The 24209-nt window shown below is 37.5% G+C and overlaps 1 protein-coding gene and 1 pseudogene across 1 annotated transcript in view; one reads left to right on the forward strand and one right to left on the reverse strand.

The window, feature by feature from the left end:
* Positions 1 to 4317: 4317 nt before the first annotated feature.
* LOC128606237 (general transcription factor II-I repeat domain-containing protein 2B-like) lies at positions 4318 to 7320 on the reverse strand (annotated as a pseudogene).
* Positions 7321 to 16920: 9600 nt separating this feature from the next.
* Positions 16921 to 24209, forward strand: part of prdm10 (PR domain containing 10) — an 86552-nt gene continuing 79263 nt past the window's right edge. The window contains exon 1 of the mRNA XM_053623281.1: positions 16921 to 16958. The gene's annotated coding sequence lies outside the window, so the exon portion shown is untranslated. The remainder of the gene's footprint in view (positions 16959 to 24209) is intronic.

Consider the following 24209-nt stretch of genomic DNA (forward strand, 5'->3'; position numbering starts at 1 on the left):
CTTATTATTGTTACAATTTACATGCTTTATAGTTCCTCAATGGGCCCTTTTCACACTTCTTTGTCCTTGTTGTCATAAGTAGCCTTCACATGGTAACTTTACTTCATCGACATTCAAAGAGTAAGAGCTTTTGCAGTGTCCTTTTGAGGTACAATTCTAAACAAAAACAGCATTCATTGCTTTCTTGATGAAGATGAAGAGCAGAGCAAACAAAGGGTTAAAGCAATCAGGAGGAATGAAGTCAGAAGCATTTCACTACATCAAAGGTAGCTCAAAGCTTAAAATATCAGCTCAAGTAGAGTTTAGAGGGCAAGTAAACTGCAACCGCAGTGAGTACAACTTCTCTATCTGAACAAAGCTTATCTGACACACCCTCAAGCCAAGTTTGTGTGGCTCTTCGTTCCATATCAACTTGCAGCATTTAGCGCTAACTCCCACCTTGCTGTCGACTACTTGACACTGAACAAACATAAATATTCATCATTCAGCTCTGAATTAACTAGAAATACAGTTAGCTAATGTTAGCTGCAATGATAAATTTTTGAGCTATCAACAACAGCTGAAATTACTAACCAATAGCTAAATAAATAGCTAACATTTTTTATGGGAAATGGAATTGAACAGAAGTGTTGTAAGTGTGAAAGAACACATACACACGTCAGTTGTGACTGCAGATGTATATACTCATCATCAATGCTAATGTTAGAAAATGTTACCTTACTCGGATAGCTATGGGTGAATTCTTCCACAAATAAGTAATATCCTTTAATCAACTTTGTTGCTTAGTGTATGCCAGTCTCTGCAATAGTCTCTGCATCCTTTCCATGCAGCTGATGATAATGCTAAGTTTGATAATAATTGTGTTTCTGTGGTAAACAATTTTTATGAAAAGGGCTAGTTGTTATAAGTAACACCTTTCAACAACCCTGGCGTTTTAAATAATCTATGCTTCAAGTGTTAGAATGAACTGAGTCTCTTTTTAAAGGACTCTTGTAGCTGCTGCTTTTAGATTGACATTCCCGATGGCTCTTACAGTATCGATATTCTCAGTGAACGCTTGTCCTTTCTGAGGACATTTTCATACCTCCGAGACATGTACATTTTTGATCACTGTCTCAAATTTCTTGCCAAAAATGTTGAAAATGGTCTTTCATGGTTATGCATTGTGTACAAGAAAGACCTTGGTACATGGCTCAGTGATAAATTTTAAAGACCGTACATTGGCAGTTGTTTGGCAAGTACACTTTTACTAAATCTTACACTTAGCCACTTAAATACATCTTTTTAGCAAAAGATCATTTTATACAATACATACATACATACATACACACACACACACGCATAAAATTATATATATATATATATATATATATATATATATATATATATATATATATATATATATATATACACTGTAGTATTTTTTTTTATTATAGGATAATTACAGACTGTACACAATTAATTTTTAATTTGCCTCATCAAACCAGCTCAAAATTATCAGGAGGGGCTTCATGAAATGGTGGAAATGTGTTTTACAGCACCCCCTGCAATAATATAATTATCACTTTCATATGACACTGCATACACCTATTACAAAAAAACAACAGAATATAGGCTCATTGATTTATAGTGACAACATTTGTTTACATTCATAATAAATTTTACTTAAAAAAAATTACTTAATTTAATTTAAATTAAATCACTCACCTCACTTTGCTACAGACGAAGGTGATAACTCTGTCCTTTTGTATAGCCATTGGCTCTTTTTTCACTCCTAAGTCTTAAAATGTCGATCCATCCACATGCTACTTACTCTGCAGAGGTCCAACTCCCACCTGTTAAATGATACTGTATTGCAAAGATAGTAAAGACTGTTTCTTTATTGTCACTTTTATAATGACATATGTAATAATTGCCTTTTCATATTTTCCATAGGGAGTTTCCATTTTCATATTTTCTATAGGGAGTGACTGCAACAAGGACAGAGGAGACTACAAACAGTGAAGCTCACTTTTGAATGAATCCAACAATTAAAAAGTCCATCAAAATGTTTTTTTTTAAAAATGTTTAAAATCTGGGTGAGAATTTGCTTGCCTTCTTTATAGTTGGCAGTTTAGATATGAGGTGATTTTCATTTTTCATATCTCAAGTAAAATGCTGAATTTTTTTGTATTAATGAAATAAATTAATATAATAAAATTATGTTCTATTGAGTTTGTAAATTACAATCTAAGCTTTCACTGGATATATATTTTGTTATTTGATTCAAGAAATATGACAGCCAAATTGACCAAACCCGTGCTCAGCAAAAAACAACAACATACAAACAAACAAACAAAAAACTGTTCATAGACTTAACACAATTACTGCTGCAATAAGGTAGCCTACAGAGAGCAAAGAGAAACCTCCATTAGAAAAGGGAAGATGAAATTTTAGTAAAATTATGCTCTGACCCACTACTCACTAAGTAGCAGCTATACGTTTTCAGATTTGTGTGCGTGTGTGCGCGCGCGCGCGCGCCGTGAGCTCTGATGTCAGAGCGGGGGGAGGGCATCGCCCACATAGCGCGCAGCATGAACGCAGCGCTGCAAAGAGGATGTGCGAGCAAGCGGCGCGCTACTGCTGGCACGGCGTCCCTCCACAAGCTGCTCCACAAGGACCAAGCCAAGCTGCGGGCGCAGCTCAGCGGCGAGCAGACAAGAGTCCCCGTGCAGAGCAGTGAGACCGCGACGGCCGCGCAGCCCAGGAACGGCGGCTCACAGCCCGGCACCATAGACCTGCTTGTGCGCTGGATCATCACCAATATGAGCGACAAGAAGAGCATCTGGACGCGCGAGTACGGCAAGGAGGAAGCGGCCGTGGCGCAAGAGCAATTCTTCGCTCCGGAGCCGCGCAAAGGTATTTCAGTCATCCTACACGTAAGTGGCTTCCTGTTTATCAGTGAGCTGCTTTAAGTGCACTTCATTTTCAGTGATGAGTTGCGACGGTGGAGCGCCCAGGTTGAGGTTTAATTAGGGTGCTGACTGAGAACACAGCCCCAGTGTAAATTCTACAGCTTGTGCGACTAAATTAACGTCGTATTTGCTCCACAGCCGGTCTCCTACTTCAGAGAAAGCAGCGGAATATTAGCCTATACATTATACTTATTTCACCATCGTTCATTTTACTGTTATTCATGAACTCACACACACTTAAACTCGGCAAGGACTGTTAATTAGCTGATTAGCTGAAGGAGTTGTTAGAAGAGGGGAAAACATTAAAATGTGCTGGAAAAGCGTTTTTCAGGACCAGGGTTGGGTATCTAAAGTGGATAACTCGGAACCCATTGATCAAATAAGCGCGCTCTCTCAATGGTACATAGATCAGTGTTGCCAGATTGGGTTATTAACGGTTTAAATTAGGGTTTTTTGGCGGTCACATTTCCGCGGGAAAATGTTCAGTGGGATGGTAGCTGATGGTAACTATTATTTAATTACAGTTTGGACTGGTATGTAGTAAATTGGATGGATTTTAAACCGTGCTTAATGTGGAACCAGTCAGCTCAATCTAGCAACCCTTGCAAACATCTGGCAATTTAATAGCAAACCGACAAATAAGATTCTTGTTGCTGTTGCCTTCTAGTCTGTATTTTTGTACTCATTTGACATGACGACACACTCATTGAATAATTGATTTTTCTTTTTTTTTTTATTTACAGAAACCTGCCAATTAGGCTTCATGGATGGCTCGCAAGGGCGAGGTCTCGGAAGTATTGATTTAGTAGGTCAAAGTGTTGCTTTACACATCAGCATAATGGTTGCCCCCGATGGGCCACATTAACAGTATGAATGAAACAAAATGCAATGTAATTTAAAATAAATTAAACTACACCTTATTATATTGTTAAATAACTTACTGTATTTATTATGTATTCAACTTACAAATATTACATATGCATTTGCACAGATGTAAAAATAAATGTTCAGTTTGAAACCCACATTACTTGAATCAGTGTTCAAACTATTTAAGCAAATAAAAAAAAAATATTATAAACAAGTTATGATATTAACCCTTAACTTCATTCAGAACTTTTTTCAACAGTCAAGTGGGGGGTGGGGGGGGACTATGGCACAACCAACATGTATTACAGAAGTAGCATTTTACAAAAAGAACAACAACAATGAGGTGATGCTGCCTGTCCTTGAACACATCAAGTAGATCCGTCCTCACCCTGAGACACCATCTCACACACATCCTCATTCACAGATCATGTTCTGGAAATAACAAACACAAAACAAAATGCAAGCACAATCATTAAATTGTACACATATTCTACTGTTTTTAGTCTTGGTTTAAATGCATTCTATTTTAATTCAGGTTTTTAAAAATGCTTACCTAGGTTTTCTGGCCGGATGTCTGACACCGTTTTCCCCTGGCCAGAGTATCAATGTCTGGTTTTAGGTCTTGTGCTGAGGCAATCCACAAAACAGCGTGGAGGTTGTCATCGGTAATGCGTGATCTGTGCTTGGTCTTGTTTAAATTCATTATTGAAAACATCTGTTCGCACAGATAGGTGCTCCCAAACATGGACAGAATACGAGCAGCATGAAGTCGGAGCTGTGGCATCAAACCAGGGGGCAGTAGACGGTAAAAATCCTCGATTGCAGCATCCTGGAACTTGGCTCTTAGGCCACTATCGGTTTGAAGCTCAATTAATTCCATCTGAAGGTTATGGGGCACACTGCAGACATTGGTGGTGAATGGACTGGCAAAGATATCAAAACCAGAGTGCTGCGCTTTAAAGTCAGAGAAGCGCCGATCAAACTCATTTATTAACCGGTTCAGTTTGGTAGTCAACCGACCACATGAAAAAGCACCAGGAACTGAGGCTGAGATGATCTGACAAGTAGGAAAGTGGGCGAGATTGTCCTGCTCCACCTGACACTTCCAGAGGTCGAGTTTACGCTGGAAAGCTGTGATCATGTCGGACATCTCTGTGATGACTTGTTTACGTCCCTGCAGTTTCTGATTCAGCTGAGCCAGATACTTGGTTAAGTCACATAACATAGCGAAGTCACACAGCCAGTTTGGATCTGATAGTTCAGACAAGGGTTTTCCTTTGCTCTGCATGAAAAGAGCAATTTCTTCTCTCAGCTCAAAAAATCGTTTGAGGACTTTGCTCCTACTCAGCCACCTTACTTCTGTATGGTACGGCATATCTTCATGCTCTGAGCCCCACTCCTGCAAGAACAGCTGGAACTGGCGGTGATTCAGGCCACGCGCCTGAATAAAGTTCACTGTTTTCATGACCGTGGTCATAATATCATCCAGCTCCAGAACCTTTCCACACAGAGCTTCTTGATGGATAATGCAGTGATACGTAATCAGGGGCGTGTGACAGTTACTTTTTTGCAATTTCTCCTTCATTAGTCCAACCAAGCCTGTTTTTCCTCCACACATCGCAGGTGCACCATCTGTTGTGGCCCCATGCATGGCAGCTACATCCAAGAGCTCCTCAGTGACAGAGAGGTCCGGCTTCATGCCTCTAATAAAAATGGATAGATGTGCTGTATCCATGTTGTCTGTGCTTTCATCCATAGCTGATCAAAAAAAAGATAGACAGCCGCGTGTCTCTTTGGCCAGCTGTGTTGCTAAATTTCCCGTTAATTCCTTAACTCGGTCCATGATGGTGTTTCTTGACAAACTGACATTTTGAAAAGTCTGTATCTGGTCGGGAAACACCTGCTCACACACCTTTAGCATGCACTGCTTCAAAAATGCACCCTCTGAAAAAGACTTTGAAGCTTGGGCGATTTCTTCCGCCACAATAAAACTAACTTTCACTGCTGCATCATTTTTGGCTGTAGCTTTTGTGAGCACATTCTGCTGCGACTGCAGTTTGCCTTTTAATTCTGCTGCAATTCTTTGTTTTTCTTGGAGGATAAATTTACCATACTTAGCTCCGTGTTTGGTGTCAAAATGCCGACGTAGATTGTACTTTTTCACGACTGACACTGCCTCATAACACACAAGGCATACTGGTTTTTCACCTTGAAGTACAAACATGTATTCGTTCTCCCATCGTTCGTGAAACTGCGTTCCTTGTGCATCAATTTTTCTCTTCTTGGACATGTTGAGGTTAATTAGCAGAGATTTCTCAGTTTCAAATCGCCTTGACGTGACTTTGCTGCAGATGTAGTTTATGTGGCCCTCAGTATGATTTTTTTCGGAAAGGTGGAAAGGCCTACACTACCCATAATCCTCGACCACCGACGATTTTTGTCACGCCCCTAGGCGTCTGATACTGACACAAAAGGGACCCTTCCACATCTGTATGAAACGCTCTGGGTTCTCAATTGACTCCAATATAAACCCGTCCGCGGCGGTAAGAGACGCATAGAGCAGAGGCTACAGCCGTCCATTCACTCATTCACAATAATAACCCGATCACGGCGATATATGACGCTATCAGACGCCTAGGGGCTTGACAAATCGTCGGTATTTAATGAGTTGGGAATGAGAACAGCAAAAACGTATGTTAAGACAATCATGCACCTATCACTTTCTCGCGGGCCTTGAGTTTGACACATGTGCACTAGAGAAAAAGCAGAGAGAGGCAAAAAAAAAGGAGAAAGAGAAATGGTGCAGGAGGGGAGATGCAGAGTTTGGAATGAGAAAAGGAGGGAGGGAAGGAAATGGGGAGAGGGAAGTGCAATTACCTGGGTCTATTACCAAGTCTATTACCTGGGTGATGCCTCGGCTCGTGGTTGGGCAGTGAAGGCATGATTACTGTTCATCTAAGTTCATAGACCATTCTTTTATTAATGGAAAACAGTGCTGAGCAGGTCACATCAACAAAACATAAACCTCTATGTAATGAAGATATGATCGGTATGTACATACAATCATGTGGAAAAATAAGTACATCTCATGGAAATTGTTGATTTTTTTCACCTATTTGGACAAGCAAATTTTATCATCTTTGAAACCGTTCCTATTAAAAGCTGACACTCAATCGAACACATAACATTGACATTTTGTAGTAATTTTGCCATTTAAATTAACAAAAAAAACCAAACCCAGATCAGTCACATGGAAAAAGTAAGTAGACCCCTACATTTATTACACCTTCAAATCCATAAAATTAGAATCATGTGTTCAAGATTGGGTACCAGTGATTAGAACCTGCTTAGTGACCCCTACATTTATTACACCTTCAAATCCATAAAATTAGAATCATGTGTTCAAGATTGGGTACCAGTGATTAGAACCTGCTTAGTGAGTGCAGGTGAAACTTGCCTTATTCATCCCCCTCTCATATCTAGTGTCTAGTGTTCCCTTTGCTACTGAGGTGTGTGGTATCATCATGCCAATATGTAGAGGTCTATAAGGTCTTCAGAAAAAGGTTGTGGATGTCTGAGTCTGGAAAGGGATTTAAAAAGATCTCCAAATTATTTGAAATACATCATTCCACTGTAAGGAAAATAATCTACAAATGGCACAGATTTCAAAGGACTGCCAATTTGTCCAGGACTGGCCGTCCCAGCAAATTCAGCCCAAGAGCCAACCATCTGATGCAAAAAAGATTTCATCACAGGTTCTGCTAGTAAGTCTTGCAACTTTTCATGTCAAAGTGCATGCATCTACAATCAGAAAGAGATTGCATAAATTTGACTTGCATGGGAGGCGTGCCAGGAAAAAGCTTTTGTTGTCTAAAAGAACATTAGAGCAAGATTACAGTTTGCCAATGACCATATAGGTAAAGAGCAGGCCTTTTGGAATAATGTGCTCTTGACAGATGAATCAAAGATAGAGGTGTTTGGCCACAGTAACAGCAGACATGCTTAGCGCAGACCAAAGACAGCTTTTCAGGAGAAGCACCTCATACCATCTGTGAAGCACAGTGGTGGAAATGTTATGGTTTGGGGTTGCTTCTCTGCCTCAGGAACTGGAGCGATTGCATTCATTGATTCAACTATGAATTCTGCATCATATCAAAGAGTGCTTGGAGATAATGTGAGGCCATCTGTCCAAAAGTTGAAGTTGAACCAAAAGTGGACCTTCCAACAGGATAATGATCCTAAGCACACTTACAAATCCACCTAGGAATGGCTCAAAAAGAAGAAATGAAGGGTTATGGAATTGCCTAGTGAAAGCCCATGGCAATACATGCAACAAAATCCTCAAACACCTTCACCTGAAAGAATATTGAATGGAAGAGTGGTCAAAAATTCCAGCAAGTTGATATCAGAGACTGGTGGACAATTATGCAAAACGCCTACAAGATGTTATTTCTGCTAAAGGAGGCCAAAGGTGTACTTACGTTTTCCACAGAAGAATTTCACATCTATCGATATTTATGTTGAATAAATGATTGAAAAATTAATTTTCCTTCTTGTTTGTTCAAGTATATAAACTTTATTAATATGCACTGTTTCAAAGGGGATCAAATGCTTCCTTGTTCAAATATGTAAAAAATGGGGCATACTTATTTTTTCACTTGACTGTAATTTTCACATACAATCAGGTATAGACATATTAGCACCCCAGATGAAAAGGGATTAGAACAGGAATGAAAAATGCTTTTGTGGTTAATTAGCTTAATCTCACACTGATAAATAAGAGAGGAATTTAAACATTAATGTATTCTAAGAAAAAAAAAAACAAAACATTTTTTAAAATGTGATTTAAGTATTTGAATACTGCCATATTCAGATCCTTATACTGGGTTACTGGTACCATTGAACCATTAGTTGTACCTAACAATAGAATGAGTGTTTCCACCAGCCAGTCTGAAAGTCGTTACTATCGGAATAGGCTTACCTATATGAAGTGGGGAGGGAAGAACGACTGCATGTAGTGCTGGGCAATGTTCCGGTTTAATTTGGTTAATTTGAATTAATGTTTTAAAGCAATTTTCAAAATATTAATTCAAATTAACCAAATTAATCATGAAAATTGCCCAGCACTACATGCAGTCGTTCTTCCCTCCCCACTTTGTTATAACATCAACAGTTCTGTCTCACCTCTCCTAACCACAAGGTGGGGAGAATCACCTGGATACCCTCTTGTGTACATGTCTTGTGCACATGTACCTTCCATCTGTTAACTTTCCAATGTCCCTGATGCACCAACCAACAGATTATCAGGCCTGTGACTATATAATGTTAGTGCAGTCAAGCAGTTTTACCCCCACCATAACACATGCATCTCTTGGCTGGGCTTTGCTAACAAGCCATACTGCAAGACTTCACTCACGCAGCCAGTGTCTGTAGCCCTTGAAAGCAAAAGACAAGCATCAGTTATGTGCTCTCTACACTGGCATTGACCATCTTAAGGAAGCCATTTCTGCTTCAGATATCCTCCATGCTGACAGTGGGATGATGCCCAGCTGGCAGATTAGACCTTGATTCAGAGTCTGAATCTGATCCAAGTGCTCCAGCCTAAACTGCTAGTCAACAAAGACTGATAAGCAGAGTATGAAGCTGAGAAAGCTGTGTCTCTATATGTCTCTAGAATTATGTCATAAATTTACACAAAATACAATTCCAAAATTTTTGGGACAGTATGGAAAATGCTAAAAAATCATTTGAAAATTCAATTCACCCTGTACTATATTGAAAACACATTATTAACACATTATTTGATATTTTACATTGTGAATTTAATTTATTTTTGAAAATATACACTAATTTCAAATTTGATGACTGCAACATACTTCAAAAAATGTGGGACAGTTGACTGTTTAACACTGTGTAAGATCACCCTTTCTTTTAATAACACTTATTAAATGTTTGGTAGGGCTGTGACTATGGCCATGACAACCACGGTGATAGTTTTCCAACGCAGTGGTGTCACATCACACGCCATGTTAATGTTTCTGCTTGAGTGGGCACTATGACAAGTATAATAATAACTGTTGCCATATTAATTCGTATTTTAATGTCAACCTAAAGTTGATCGACCAAGTCTAAATAGGGTGAAGTCTAAATCTCTGGTTATTGTAATATTTTCTAGTTAAGTGTACATAGGAAACTATGGTATGATTATATAAAGCTAATCTTAACTCAGATATTATTGGTCTATCTCTGTAAATTTTAGTGGTCATGACCTCTGATTAGAAATAATGTTACTATAACTAAGTGTTACTATCTAAGGGGACTAAACAAAGTAACCCAAATGAATGAGCACAATTTAAAGTATAGAATAAACTAGAATTAATCAAACGTAAAAGATCAAAAGTATCAAAATACAAATAACTAGGAAACAAATACAACATTGAGGTTTTTACAATTGGAGTCAGATTTAATTTAAGAGAGTCAAACAGAATTGGAATGACAAATTTAATAATCTTTATTAATGTATTCACCTCGCTTCGAAAAGACAGAAACATGTGGGAATCCTTCTACCATGTCATTGGATACTGTTGTTGGACCAGTGAGTGGACCCTTACATTTATAATACAGAAATGTCAACCTGAGAAGAGCTCTAATCAGCTAATTAACTCAAAACTCCTGCAAAGGTTTCCTGAGCCTTTAATCTCTGTCTGGTTCAGTATACACAACCACAATCATGGGCAAGATGAAAGTAAATTTTGCATTTCATTTGGAAATCAAGGTCCCAGAATCTGGAGGAAGAGTGGAGAGGCACAGAGTCCAAGTTGCTTGAAGTCCAATGTGAAGTTTCCACAGTGATGTCAGGGGTAGAGCGGGTTGTCCACTAACCATAGCGTTGGTGGTTCCCGGCCCACGTTTCAACATGCGGAAATGTTCTTGGGCAAGACATTGAAGCTAGCACCTTGCATGGCAGCATGCAGCCATTAGTATGTGAGCGTCTGTGTGAATGAGTGAATGAGAAATAGTGTAAATCGCTTTGTAGAACTGCTAAGATTAAAAAACTATGATTTGGGGTGCCATGTCATCTGTGTTTTCTCAAGTTGAGAGTCTATGCCACCATAAGCAGGAGATTTTGGAGCACTTCATGCTTCCATCTGCTGACAAGCTTTATGGAGATGCTGATTTCCTTTTCCAGCAGGACTTGGCACCTGCCCACAGTGCCAAAACTACTAGTAACTGGTTTGCTGACCATAGTATTACTGTGCTTGATTGGCCAGCCAACTCGCCTGACCTGAACCCTATAGAGAATCTATAGGTTATTGTCAAGAGGAAAATGAGACACCCCTGACCCAACAATACAAACGAGCTGAAGGCCGCTATCAAAGCAACCTGGGCTTCCATAATGCCTCAGCAGTGCCACAGGCCTCCATGCCACACTGCATTATAATGCAGTAATTCATGCAAAAGGAGCCCCGACCAATTATTGAGTGCATAAATTAACATACTTTTCAGAAGGTCGACATTTCTGTATTATAAATTCTTTATTCTAATATTTTGAGATGCTGGATTTTTGATTTCCATGAACTGTAAGCCGTAATCATCAAGATTAAAAGAAAAAAAGGCTTGAAATATTTCACTTTATGTTTAATGAATGTAGAATATATGAAAGTTCCACTTTTTGAATTTAATTATGAAAAAAAAAAACTTTTCTAGAATATTACAATTTTTTGAGATGCACCTGCATACAGTGGGGGAAATAAGTATTGGGTGCGTCAACCTTTTTTTTTTTTTTTTTTTTTTTTTTTACCAGACATCAGTATTAACTGAAGAAATCTGGAAATATAAAGAATTCACAACATTAACGTCCATAAATAAAGTTATGTGTAATAAAGTGGAATGACAAGAAAAAGCAGTTCTCCAAGGCAAGGAACCAGCTGAAATCCATAAGTAATTATACCCCTATCTGTGCAAATTAATATCAGCTGGGTTAGTAAATTGATGGTCTATAAAATTCGTTATTCATTACCAAGGCGTCACACAAGAAACATCTCATGGGTAAAAACAAAGAGCTCTCCCAAGACCTTCGGAACCTATATGACTTTCTTTCTCCTGTGGATCACAAAAGAATATATTCTGAAGAATGTCTGAGCTGCTTTGTTTTCATATAATGGAAGTCAATGGGGATCAAAAAAGCACTATAAATATTGACATTTAAATGGCCTTTAATTTAAGATGTGCCTAAAGCAAATCCTCAGTCAACATTTTCTGTCTTGAAGATCCACAGAGAAGACAACATCTGGCTCAAAGAAGAGGTGTGGAAGAAATTAATTCAGCTGCCAAAGAGTCTCTGTTTGTCAAAGAGATGGCTGTGGCATTGTGGGGGACAACCACTTTAAAAAGCAGAAGTGTGTCAGGAAAGGGGTGTCCTAAAAATAAAAATTCTGCAAAGCCTCCCTTGACACCATCCAAGTTTTGAGAGGTAATCTAATTTTTTTTATGCATTAATGCATGTATGTAACCATAATCAATTTTGTTAAAAAAAAAACAAATTAGTTGATAGTTTTGATGTTTGTAAAAAAAAAAATTATGTTCAGATATTTATCCATTTATATTCACTTAATCACTTCTTGGTCAATAAACTATCTAGACATATTTAACATTTAAATGCCTACAGATATATATTTAACTTCATGGGGTATAAAGTAAAGATCACTACACTAACTTTTTATCTTTATATGAGCAATAAATAAGAGTAAGAGGAACAACTATTAGGAGCATTATTTGGAATGTTTCTAGATTAGTGTAGGCTACTTACTTCAAAAAAAAGGCAAAATATGCAACAAAAAAAAACAACATCTGACCCTATGGTGTGCCTTTCTAACTAGTTTTACTAACAAAAGAGACAAATTAATAATATCTGATATTTTTCTTTTTACTTTCAATTCTGCTTCAGTGACTCAACGAACTAATCTACTCAAACCCAAGGAACCCGAAAAGAGAGAGAGCGAGAGAAGAGGCAGAAGCTAGTGGGGTATTACACATCCCAAAAAATACAAGACATTGTACAAAAATGAAAGGAAACATGAAAATGTGAACTGAAACTGAAATACAATTACAATTGTTGAAATAGTTTTAATCATTCCAACTAATTATTTTGTACACAGTTGTTAGAATGGGGTAGAAGCACAAATTAAATCTGCAAGCAGCGATGATGGGGCCCTCCCCTCGACCTGGGTGCATGTTGGGGCTGCTCTGCCAGGGGAACGCCATTCCATTTTTTTTAGCACGATGAAATCTGTAGGAGTTTTTTGTTAAAGTACAAGGCCTGGAAATGGCAAAAACAGAGCAAAAATTTAAGAGAAAAATCTAAATAGCTGACTTCCTGTTGAGTTTAGGGCATGAGTCCAAGAGACTTTTGTACGCATTGTGTACCGAATTTAATACATGTACAAATGTAGCACGAGGTGCACATCGTTGAAATTTTGTAGGTGGTGCTATCAAGCCATTTTGCCACAATCAATTCTGGAACCCTTGTGTAAATTTTCATCAGTTCTGACACCTGTGCAAAGTTTCCAGCCTAGACCATCCTCATCAACAGTAACCAGCTATGACCAGCTGGAACAACACTGACAAGCTAAGACCAGCTTCACCAACAGTGACCAGCTAAGACCAACCTGACCAGATTAAAAAAAGTTGTCAAAAAAACTCTAAAACCAGCATGCGGAACCAGCAATAACCAGGCTGGGATACCAGCTAATACCAGCCAACCAGCTTATGCTGGTTTTAGCTGGGGTTTTTTTCAGCAGGGTGACTTTCCCTACTTCTCCTATCTCCTGTCCTCATAAAAATTCACTGCAGTCCATATTTACTTCTCCTTCCTCCTCCTCCTAGACTCCTGCCATATTTCCCACTCCAATTCCTCTCAACAGCTTCGTTTCAGATTCATTCACAGGAAACACGTGACCCGTGTTTTTAAAAATTTTTTTTATTGAAACCGTACTCTAATATAATTTTAGATATTACATGGTCCAAGAATATGATGAAACAGTGGGGCTTTCTGCAAGAAATATAAGATTTTTTGCTGAACAAGTCCTCTTTTCAACTATTTTCAACTTGAGGGTGCAAAAGCTATCACTGAGGAAAGATGCTAAAATTCCTCTCTAGTTTGAGTAATTAGATTATTTGATTTTACTAATTAATCTAATTTGTCCATCATTGTGTGTACATTTTTCATAGCTTGCTGGTATACTGCTTAAATTTGCCGGTTGTACAGCAACAGGAGAATAACCGGGTGCGTCTCTGTTGTTGTGGTAACAGACAACAATGCAGGCGTAACTGTTCATTCACACCAAGTTGGTATTACCGAAGTTGAAAACTTTTAATACACTGAAAGCTGCCACAGTAATTCATAGAATTTGTCTATATCGACATATTTCTGTTTAATATATTTTATTAAAGCAGATGTTACCTGTCTTCAACACAAAAATTAGCTCATGAGCGTTGCCAAAAAATAATCGACACAAACAGCTCAGAGAGTACAGTTGACCTTTTTTTGCCATATCTAAAATTAGATTAGAGTAAGGTTTCAAGGCCATTGTCAAATAATCTCCAGCTAAGCTATTTTAGCACATATCCCTGCTAAATGGTGCCAACTTCCTAATAGTGTATGTGGGCGTCAACTGCCAGTATCATCTTTTAGTGTAACAGTCCCTTCAGGATTTTGTGATTGCAGAAATTAATGCAAAATCAAGTAAACTCGAATTTTCGAAGAAGCTTGCAATTTTTCAAAATTACCACGTATTTGGGGCAATAGGCACCATGTGACATCCCCACAACATGCATTCAGCCAAAACCCTCTACGATTCACGTACGTCGAACATGAGTACAGCTAAAAGGTCGTATTTACCAACAAACATCCCTGCGATAGATTGTGCAAAACAATTTTGTGCAAATGCAATTTCATCATGTCAATTTTCCACAAAAAATAACAAACATCTGTGCATATTTTGCAAAAAGCCACAGCAAAATCAAGCATTTTTGGCCACAACAATCACAAAAAAACCATTGCAAAAATCCTGTACAGACTGGTGTAATATGCATAATGCAGTGAAAAATTCTGACACTTTTCTGTATTGTTTTCTTGCCATTTTTTTTTCGTGCAGCAAAGAAGAAATGGGAAAATGGCATGTTTTTCCCTTTGCTTTGTTTTTAATTATTAATAGATGATTTAAATAACTCGTTGTTAATTTTTTCAAATCTCTTTTGGAGATGAAAATTGAATGACCAAAAGGTACATGGACCAACATACATGGATTTCTCATATAGTTTGTGGGAGTGTTGGATCATTGTGATACCGGAGTGAAAAAATGTGCAGTACTTCTGTTTGGTATGGAAGCCCTAAGTAGCCATTCATTATTAATGTTTTTTTTCTGTTGTTTTCTCATGATCACAATATAACAAAAGTTGTTTTCTCTTGATCTCGACTTAATTTTCCTGTGTACTGGACATCCATCATCCCGAAGTCAATGGGGTTTTTGAATGGGTTTTTTGGTTAAATGCCTGAAATAAGGTCTGTGGTTAACACAAACTCAAGATATGTTCACGTTTTATTGTACACCATTAAATACACTAGTAATACCCCACTCAGGATTTTTTAAAAAGCTTTTATGTGTCTTGAAAAAGATGGTTGCTAACAAGTGGTTTAATGGGACTACAGAGGTTGTCAGGGACATTAAACGTTATCACGCCAAACAGGAAAACTCATCTACTACAGCCTCGCTGTGTTTATACTCACACTCTTGCAGATTTATCAGTTTATAGTATTTTCCAATTGTATTATTTTTTTAAATAAAGATTGAAAGAGTTGTCGGAAGCTTAGTGATGGTGACGTTGAAGTCATGCGACTGTGATGTAGTTCGTTTATAGCCTAACATTAGCTTTTTACTTCTTGTGAGTGTATCTAGGCTTCAAAGTCTTATGAATCTTATCTTAATGAACGAAACATGTAAGAATCATAAACTTTTGTTGGTCACAGAGTTTATTTTCTGCAATAATCCATAAGCTAATGGAAAAATCCTATTGGCTTTTTGTTGAGGGAACCAGAGTGATGCTAACTTCTGGGGTGGCCTAAAAAATGTAATCCCTGCAGGATTGACAACTTCCACATTAGTGTCCAACACTTGAGAAAGGGACACCCCTCTCTCTTAATGCAGAGATAAAGTCCATCTCTACAAAGGGCAATTATTACATTCATGATGGCGAAGATGCCAACGTGCATGTAACACCAGTCCCATTCACAAAGCGCAAGATTTTCTCAGGATAAAATTACATCTTGAGAAAACAGCTTTTGGTTATGTCAAGATCACGAGAAAATTAAGTAAAGATCACGAGAAAACAACTTTTTGTTATGTTGAGATCATGAGAAAAAACAACTTTTATGTCGCGATCACAAGAAAATTAAGTTGTGATCACGAGAAAACAACAGATTTTTTTTTATTTAATTTTATTTTTTTTTATATATACTGCATGGCCGCTTAGGGCTTATGTAGTTGGGGGGCGGGATCAAATAGTTAGCACACCTTGTCACATGGTCATATACATTTCGTCTTGTTCAGAACTCTATAAACAATTTTAATGGGTATTTTAATTATGTGCTCTTTACATATGTCAAATTATATCTATAGGTATGACTATACTTCACTTTTAAAATTCATTCTTGAGGAATACTGAACACCACAAATCGTATTGATTGTATGATTTTAACATTGTAAGGGGGCGACGCAAAGGTACTGTGACTCTTCATTGGGTGATGCATACTTTTTTGTTATTGGTCAAAAGAAATGGCGGAACATTCCCATTGGTCTGGTGTAGTGGCTGCAATGCGAATCCATCGCCATGCTGTTCACAATACCATGTTGAGAAAATAAAGTTTTGTATGGAAGCAATATAATACCCAGAAATTTGTGTTAAAGTTCTCTTGAACATCGCAAAATATATATTTATTTGACTTATTTATATATCTAAATATTATATATATATATATATATATATATATATATATATATATGATCCTTAATCCGATTGCCGTTTGTTGCTAGGCAGATTATGGTAATGCTCGGCCATTTCTGCAGCTACCATTCCGAGGTAAGACCAACATGAATTGTTTTGTTTAAATAATCCAACATGTTGTGAGGTCAATTTAGAACCTTATACAAGGTTGATGTATCTGTTCGTATTTTTAAAGCTTCACCGACCGACCTTAATGCCTTTAATTCTCCATTATACATCTTAAAGGTCTGTTTGACTAGATTGTTGTTTAGTCCCACCCAAAATGGAGACTTTCCTTCCTTGTTCTACAGAAGAAACTGGGATGGGCTCAACTATAAGCAGGGACCGAAAGGTCTATTACCAGTATTTAAAATCATTTAAAATTACTCTCTGTTTGTTCAAAATTATAGTGAAGCTATGTAGCAAAAGAAACACGACCGCATTCGTGTTCCTGTAACGTTAATGGCTGCCTCTCTGTACTTATCTTCAATTATGCTGGTATCACGGTGCAGCAAAAAACCCGTGTTTTTGCAGTTATGGTTTTTGTGGTATGGTCCAGTTGGAACACTGAATCTGACGGGTCAAAACAGGGGGAAATAATAAAAAAAGACCAACATGTCGTAATGAGAGATTTTATTATCGGTCGTTTTTTGTTTGTTTGTTTGTTTTTTTTGACACCGATTTAAGCAGGCTTATGTACATTTCGGTCCATTTCCTTCACAATTTAGCGCGCTTTCCCCTTCTACCCCAGAGAAATAATAGACTGGCCGTTCCTTTAAAATCGCAGTCTAGCTAATACGTTAGTTATGGTCAGTCTCTAGTTGAACGAATGATGTATGTGAATAAAGTACTAACTTTCATCTATGAAACATTAGTTTGTTAACGTGTGATTGTTTTAGCCAGCCAGCCAGCTAGCTAGAGCTACACGTTCATATTCTCCATATGTTCAATAGTTAATACAAACAATTCTAGACAGGTAGCTGACTACATGGTAGTGTTATGTTACAGACAGTAAACAAATAATCTGTTTGTTGACCAAGTTCAAATTAATTTCCGTTTTTTCTTGTAATTTGATTGATTCAGGCCTAACTAGCTAACTATTGTTCTAACTATTTCCAGTGGCTAGTTAATGGCGCACTTCCAAGTTCTCATCCTACAGTTTATTAATTATCAATAACAGCAGTGTATGCTGAAACTGTATTTCAGTTCTATAGCCCTAGTTAAAAGCATTTGTATATACATAGGGTTGCCAACTTTGGCTTCCTATCTGGAGTGAGATTTATGAATCAAATGACCTTTTTTTTTTTTTTTTTTTTGCTGTGCAGAAATGAGAATTAGGGGGTAAAATGTGCGTAACGTCATACATCACTTTTTCCACTTGATTGTTTCTATTAATTCCTCAAAGCCCCTTGTCTTTGCTCTCCATTGCCGTCAGTACTTTTCATGAAAGTTCCCATGAAATGAAAAATTGAAGTTTTGTAGCTTTTAATATAAGCACGTTAGCCTTAAGGTTATCTTTAACCTAGTGTGCTCCAAAACAATGACAAAATTCACATTTAGAAGATATATGCTTTCAAAATGTACAGTTTCTTTCAACCACCAATGCAGACCAACAATTTTGGTGACATCATTCTGCATTTCGTCTCCTCGTAAGATTTTCTGTCCAATCAAATGCTCTCTAGAATCTGAAGTGTCCCGTTCCCCACCATTATAAAAATCCATGGTACCACTTGTCAAGTACAGCTTAGCCTGGCTAGTTATCTCAAACAAGCGTTACTGTACTGGTCACTTGTGTACAAGCACAATTTCTCTCCCTGGAACAATGGTAATATCACTTATAACAGCAAAATGTCATTATACATGGAGAATTGGTTCCAGCATAACATATTAATTGTAAACCAGCTTATTGACAAGAATGGGCAATTATACACTTGTAAATGAAAAATAATAAAAATAATAATAATTAAGGCTATCCTCAGTGGCATAGTGACTTTAACAAAATCTTCAGTTGATGATATTAATGATTCAACCTTACACGGTCCCCAACTTTTTCCATTTTTGATAAACATTTTAATAATAATTTATAAGAAACTCCATTATTGTCAGATCCAATCCTCCATGTAAATCAAGATGGCTTAATCCTCACCATTTATCATCTGGAAATTACCTTATAAATATAAATCTGTTATCTCTACCTCATTTTGGGTTGACTTTAAAATGGACATGACTACAAAATTGAGCAAAACCTTAAATTTAAAACCATATGATTTTACTTTGTTTACAAAACCCACATTTTTCTGAAAAACAAAATGACTTGATTAATATTTTAATTATTTTAGCAAAGTTTTACATTCACAAGACAAGAGGAACTAAAAAAAAAACCCTAATATATTACCTTCTGTAACACTGATATTAATGAATAATTTGAAACACTTTCAAACATGAAAATACAAAACAAGAAACTCATGAAAATGGTAAAAATTCTAAAACCTTTCAGATACATGTAACTGCCCAAGCATTAATATTTTCTGTTTTATTGCTGTTGTTATTACTTTTGTTTTTTAATTTTATTTCACATTCTCTGAACTGTTAAACAATGCAGTTGACTTCTTTTTGCTTTGTATTTGACCATGTTATTGACTTAAATACAATAAAGGGGTGTGTGTGTGAGAGAGAGAGAGAGAGAGAGAGAGAGAGAGAGATGGCCTAGTCTGGGTTGTGAGGTAAGCTAAACACTATTGCCTATTTTAAAAGGTGGCGGAGCCACACTATCTCCTGCCCTGACTTCCCGTTTCAGTGGAAAAATAACGTCAACACATCAAATAATGCTGCGCGTTTCAAAGCACTTGATGGGGACTTTAAAACATCGTCCCTGTCTTCTCCAGTGTCTTTATCTTCTCTCTCCTTAAAATACAACCCCAGTTCCGAAAAAGTTGGGACAGTATGGTAAATGCTATAAAAGCAAAGAGGAGTGATTTGTAAATGTACCTTGACTTGTATTTAAACAAAAAAGTATAAAGACAAGGTATTTGATGTTTTACCTAATCAACTGCATAGTTTTGAAATTGATGCATGCAACACGTTCCAAAAAAGTTGGGATGGTGAAATTTAGGACTAATAGCGATGCAGAAAGTTGAAATAAGAAGGTGATGTGAAACAGGTGAGGCAGTCCTCTAATCATAATGTATAAAGAGCCTCCAAAAAAGGCCTAATCCTTCAAGAGCAAGGATGGGTCAAGGCTCACAACTTCTCTGGGCTCGGTCTCATCTGAGATGGACAGTAGTACAGTGGAATCGTGTTTCGTGGCCCGACGAGTCAACATTTCAAATAGTTTTTGTACAAAAAAGCCAAAGAGGAAAAGGACCATCCAAGCTGTTGTCAGTGTCACATCCAGAAGCTAGCATCTGTCATGGTATAGGGGTGTGTTAGTGTCAATGGCATGGGTAACTTGCACATCTGTGAGGGCACCATTAATGCAGAAAGATATGTGCACATTTTGGAGGAGCATATGCTGCCATCCATAGCAGGACAACGGCAAACCACATTCTGCTCAGATTACAAGCGCATGTTTGCGTAAGCAGAGAGTGCGGGTGCTAGCATGGCCTGCCTGCAGTCCTGACCTGTCTCCGATTGAGAATGTGTGACGCATTGTGAAGCACAAAATAAGACAACAAAGGTCCCATACAGTTGTGCAGCTGAAGAAATGCATAATGGGTGTATGGGGGGGAAATTTGGCTTGCTAAATTTAACTAACTGGGGTCTTTAGTGCCCAAATGCTTAATAAGTGTTATTAAAAGAAAAGGTGATGTTACACAGTGGTAAACGGTCAACTTTCCCAACTTTTTTGGAGTGTGCTGCAGTCATCAGATTTTAAATGATTGTATATTTTCAAAAATAAATGAAATTCACAAAGCAAAACATCAAATAATGTGTTAATAATGTATTTTCAATAGTGGAAGGTGAATTGAATTTGACTTGACTGAAAATGACTTTTTGCATTTTCCATACTGTCCCAACCTTTTCAGAATTGGGATTGTACTTTAGAATACTCATATGCAATCATAATGATCACAACTGTTTTTCAAATTTCAATAAAACTGTCTGATGCAGGCTAAATTTCTGGTAAACAATGAATGAATGATAACTATTTTAGACATGAAAATCAAATGATTTGTGTGGACAAATGCTTACGTTTCACATCAAAATCTCAACATCGTCTTGTTCGTCAACATCGACATTGTGGCACAGGTGACAGTTAGCAGCTTATGTGCAGTGTCCTTACACAGTGTGGCAGAAAATGTGATTGGTACAGGACCCAGCCGATTCAGACTGGTCCAATCAAGAAGTTGTAGGGCTTCATTGCTCTAATAAACTCCACACCTTCTCGATACTGACAGAAAAAAATCATGTGAGCAGGTTTGTGACTATGCTGCATTTTTACATTGGCTTAATATTTCATTTGGCATGAGATTTACTTGGGCAGCGTGAGACAGAGCCTGAAAGTGCATCTCTCATGCCAAATGCGTGAGTTGGCAACCCTGTATACATATTTGAGATCAAAGATGGATATGAGACGATAGATCAGAATTTCAACTATGTACAATCATTTCCACATATTTACATCTAGATGTATTAAACAACTTAGAACATGGCAGACCACTCAATTTTAAGGTGAGCAAAAGTATTGGAACAGATATATGTAAATAACACTTAATATTTGGTTGCATATCCCTTGCTTGCAGTACCTGATGAAGTCCTTTGTTGCATTTGAGGTGTTTTTTGGGTCATTGTCTTGCTGCATGAAGTTCCTCTCAATTAGATTGGATGCATTTCTCTGTAAATTGGCATACAGAATTTTTCTGTAGACTTCTGAATTCATTCTGCTGCTATCATCATGAGTTACATCATTAATAAAGATTAGTTAGTCAGTTACAGAAGCAGCCATGTAAGCCCAAGCCATGACACTTCTTGACTGTTGAGCTTTTATGTTTCTGATCATGAGCAGATCCCTTCTTTCTCTGCAGTTTAGCTTTTCCATCACTTTGGTAGAGGTTAATCTTGGTTCCAGAACTTTCTCTGTATTTCTTTGCAAATTACAATCTGACCTTCGATTCTTACTGCTGATGAGTTGTTTTTATATCTTGTGGTATGGTCTTTATATTTCTTCTTTCAAAGTCTTCTTCAAAAACTGGATTGTGATACCTTCATGTCTGCCCTGACTGTTGTTTTTGGGTTTTACTTCACAGGTTTCACACTGTTTGTCATCAACTTCTGTTGTTTTCCTTGGCTGACCTGTTCAGTGTCTGGTTGTTGTGCAATGACAATTGATTTACCCTTTTTTCAAAGTGACTTGCTCTTCTCCCATAGACAGATCTCTCATCTTCATGTTGGTTTATCCTTTTTAACAACAATGCAGTCTTCACAGGTGAAACCCAGGGCTAAAACCAAGAGTAAATATTTAGTGATATTAATTGTTTAAACAGTCAATTGTACAGGGCACACCCGGGCAATAAGAAACACCTGTCAGTCACATATTTCAATATATTTGTTCGCTTGAAAAATTCAGACAAAAGGTACCATATTATAAGTTGTTGAACACATCTAGATGTAAATATGAGGAAATGAAAGCTGAAATTCCCATCTGATCAGAGGCTTGTTGTGCACAGCCGGTTTTGGTGGTTACCCAGGTAAGTTTGTGTTTAGTTTGAGCAAACTGTTTTTTCGGTCTCAATAAGGTGATTTCAACAAGGATTTTTTTTAGCAGGTTTCATCAACATGTTAACTTACACTATATGACTAAGTGAACCCACTATTCTGGGTAAGTGAACTCAAACCCAAATTGGACCAATCAGCGGTGTTCAAAGTGATATAAATCTGATGTATGCAAGTTAACCCTTTAGTGTTTGTAGTGATACAATTTTGGCAGATGGTATAGTTAATCATGGAATCTTCTTGAGCTGCACATTAAAAATCTGACACACAGAAGCTGCAGTTACTGTACCGCAAACTGTATGTATTGCTTTTCGGATCATTGCAAAGGGGTACGTATTGGCGTTTGGTGGCATTATTCCTGTCCTAAAATATTTTCACAAATTTATATTATTTTATAAGTACTTAATTACAATAATGTACATTTATATTTAAATTAAATATGTTTGGGTTATAAGTTTTCAATCTGTTTATTCTTATTGTGACCCTATAGAAGTAAACTTGCGCATTTACACAGTCAGCAATGTTCCCGAGCTTTGGCAGCCGGAACGGTCTTGCTTTTTGCGGTTAGTGTTAGTTTAAATTCCTCATACTTCTTCATAATAATTTCTTGCTCTTCAACTGGAAGTATGCACACCTGCTTTTTTCCATGTTGAACGCTATTGACTTTTGCTGTAAACATCTGGCTTTCATGTGCATGCACATGCTGAATAAACCTCGATTCAGGGTTAAAACCGGAGTTGACTGAGAAAGTTGATAACCAGCATCATGAAACCTGTTAACTTTAATCAACCCGGGTTGGAGCTGTTTGGTTTTGTCAACTCACAACTTACTCTGCAACTCAGGAGTTTTTTCAACTCGCTTCGTGAAACAGGCCTCAGTGTAGCAATCATTGTATAGCAAAAAACAAAAGAATTTGCCTTAGGCATGAGACAGAATTTCATGAATATCATGATATAAAATGCTGGCAAGACAAATTTGCTTCTTTGAGGTGTATTGCGATATTTCTGGTTTAATTTTCATTATTAGTGCTACCTCTTACACACGGGTTACTGTTTAGAATGTTGGGGGTTCAAGCTCCAGCACTGCCAATTTGTCGCTGTTGGGCCCTTGAGCAAGGCCCTTAGGCCTCTCTGCTCCAGGGGTGCCGTATCATGGTGCTCTGACCCAACTTCCTGACAAGCTGGGATGTGTAAAGAAAAGAATTTCACTGTGCTGTAATGTATATGGCAAATAAAGGCTTCTTCTTTTTCACTAGGTGTCCGCACCAGAGGTAGTATACAGAGCACACAGTTTAGGAGTGGGAGCCTAAGTGCTTTCAAATCATGTTTACTTGATAGTCTAAAAAATTAAGCTAATCAGAAGGAAGTGTTGGGGCACGTGTCCAGCACAAGCTTTGTTTCAGTTGGCTCCCGTGAACTGGGGAAAAAAAAAATACCAAAATGGCCTCTAGTACACTACTGCTTAACTTTCCTCTAACAAAGAATCGTACTTAATGACATGGCTGCTATTTGTTTTTTAGTATATTGAAATGTATTTAAAGGGGTCATATGATGCTATTTTAAAATTCATTATTTCATTAGTTCATTATTTTGTTTATTGGGTGTAATAAAATAGGTTAACATGCTTTAATGTTCA

Source organism: Ictalurus furcatus, chromosome 4 (assembly GCF_023375685.1).
Source record: "Ictalurus furcatus strain D&B chromosome 4, Billie_1.0, whole genome shotgun sequence".
NCBI classification, from domain to species: domain Eukaryota; kingdom Metazoa; phylum Chordata; class Actinopteri; order Siluriformes; family Ictaluridae; genus Ictalurus; species Ictalurus furcatus.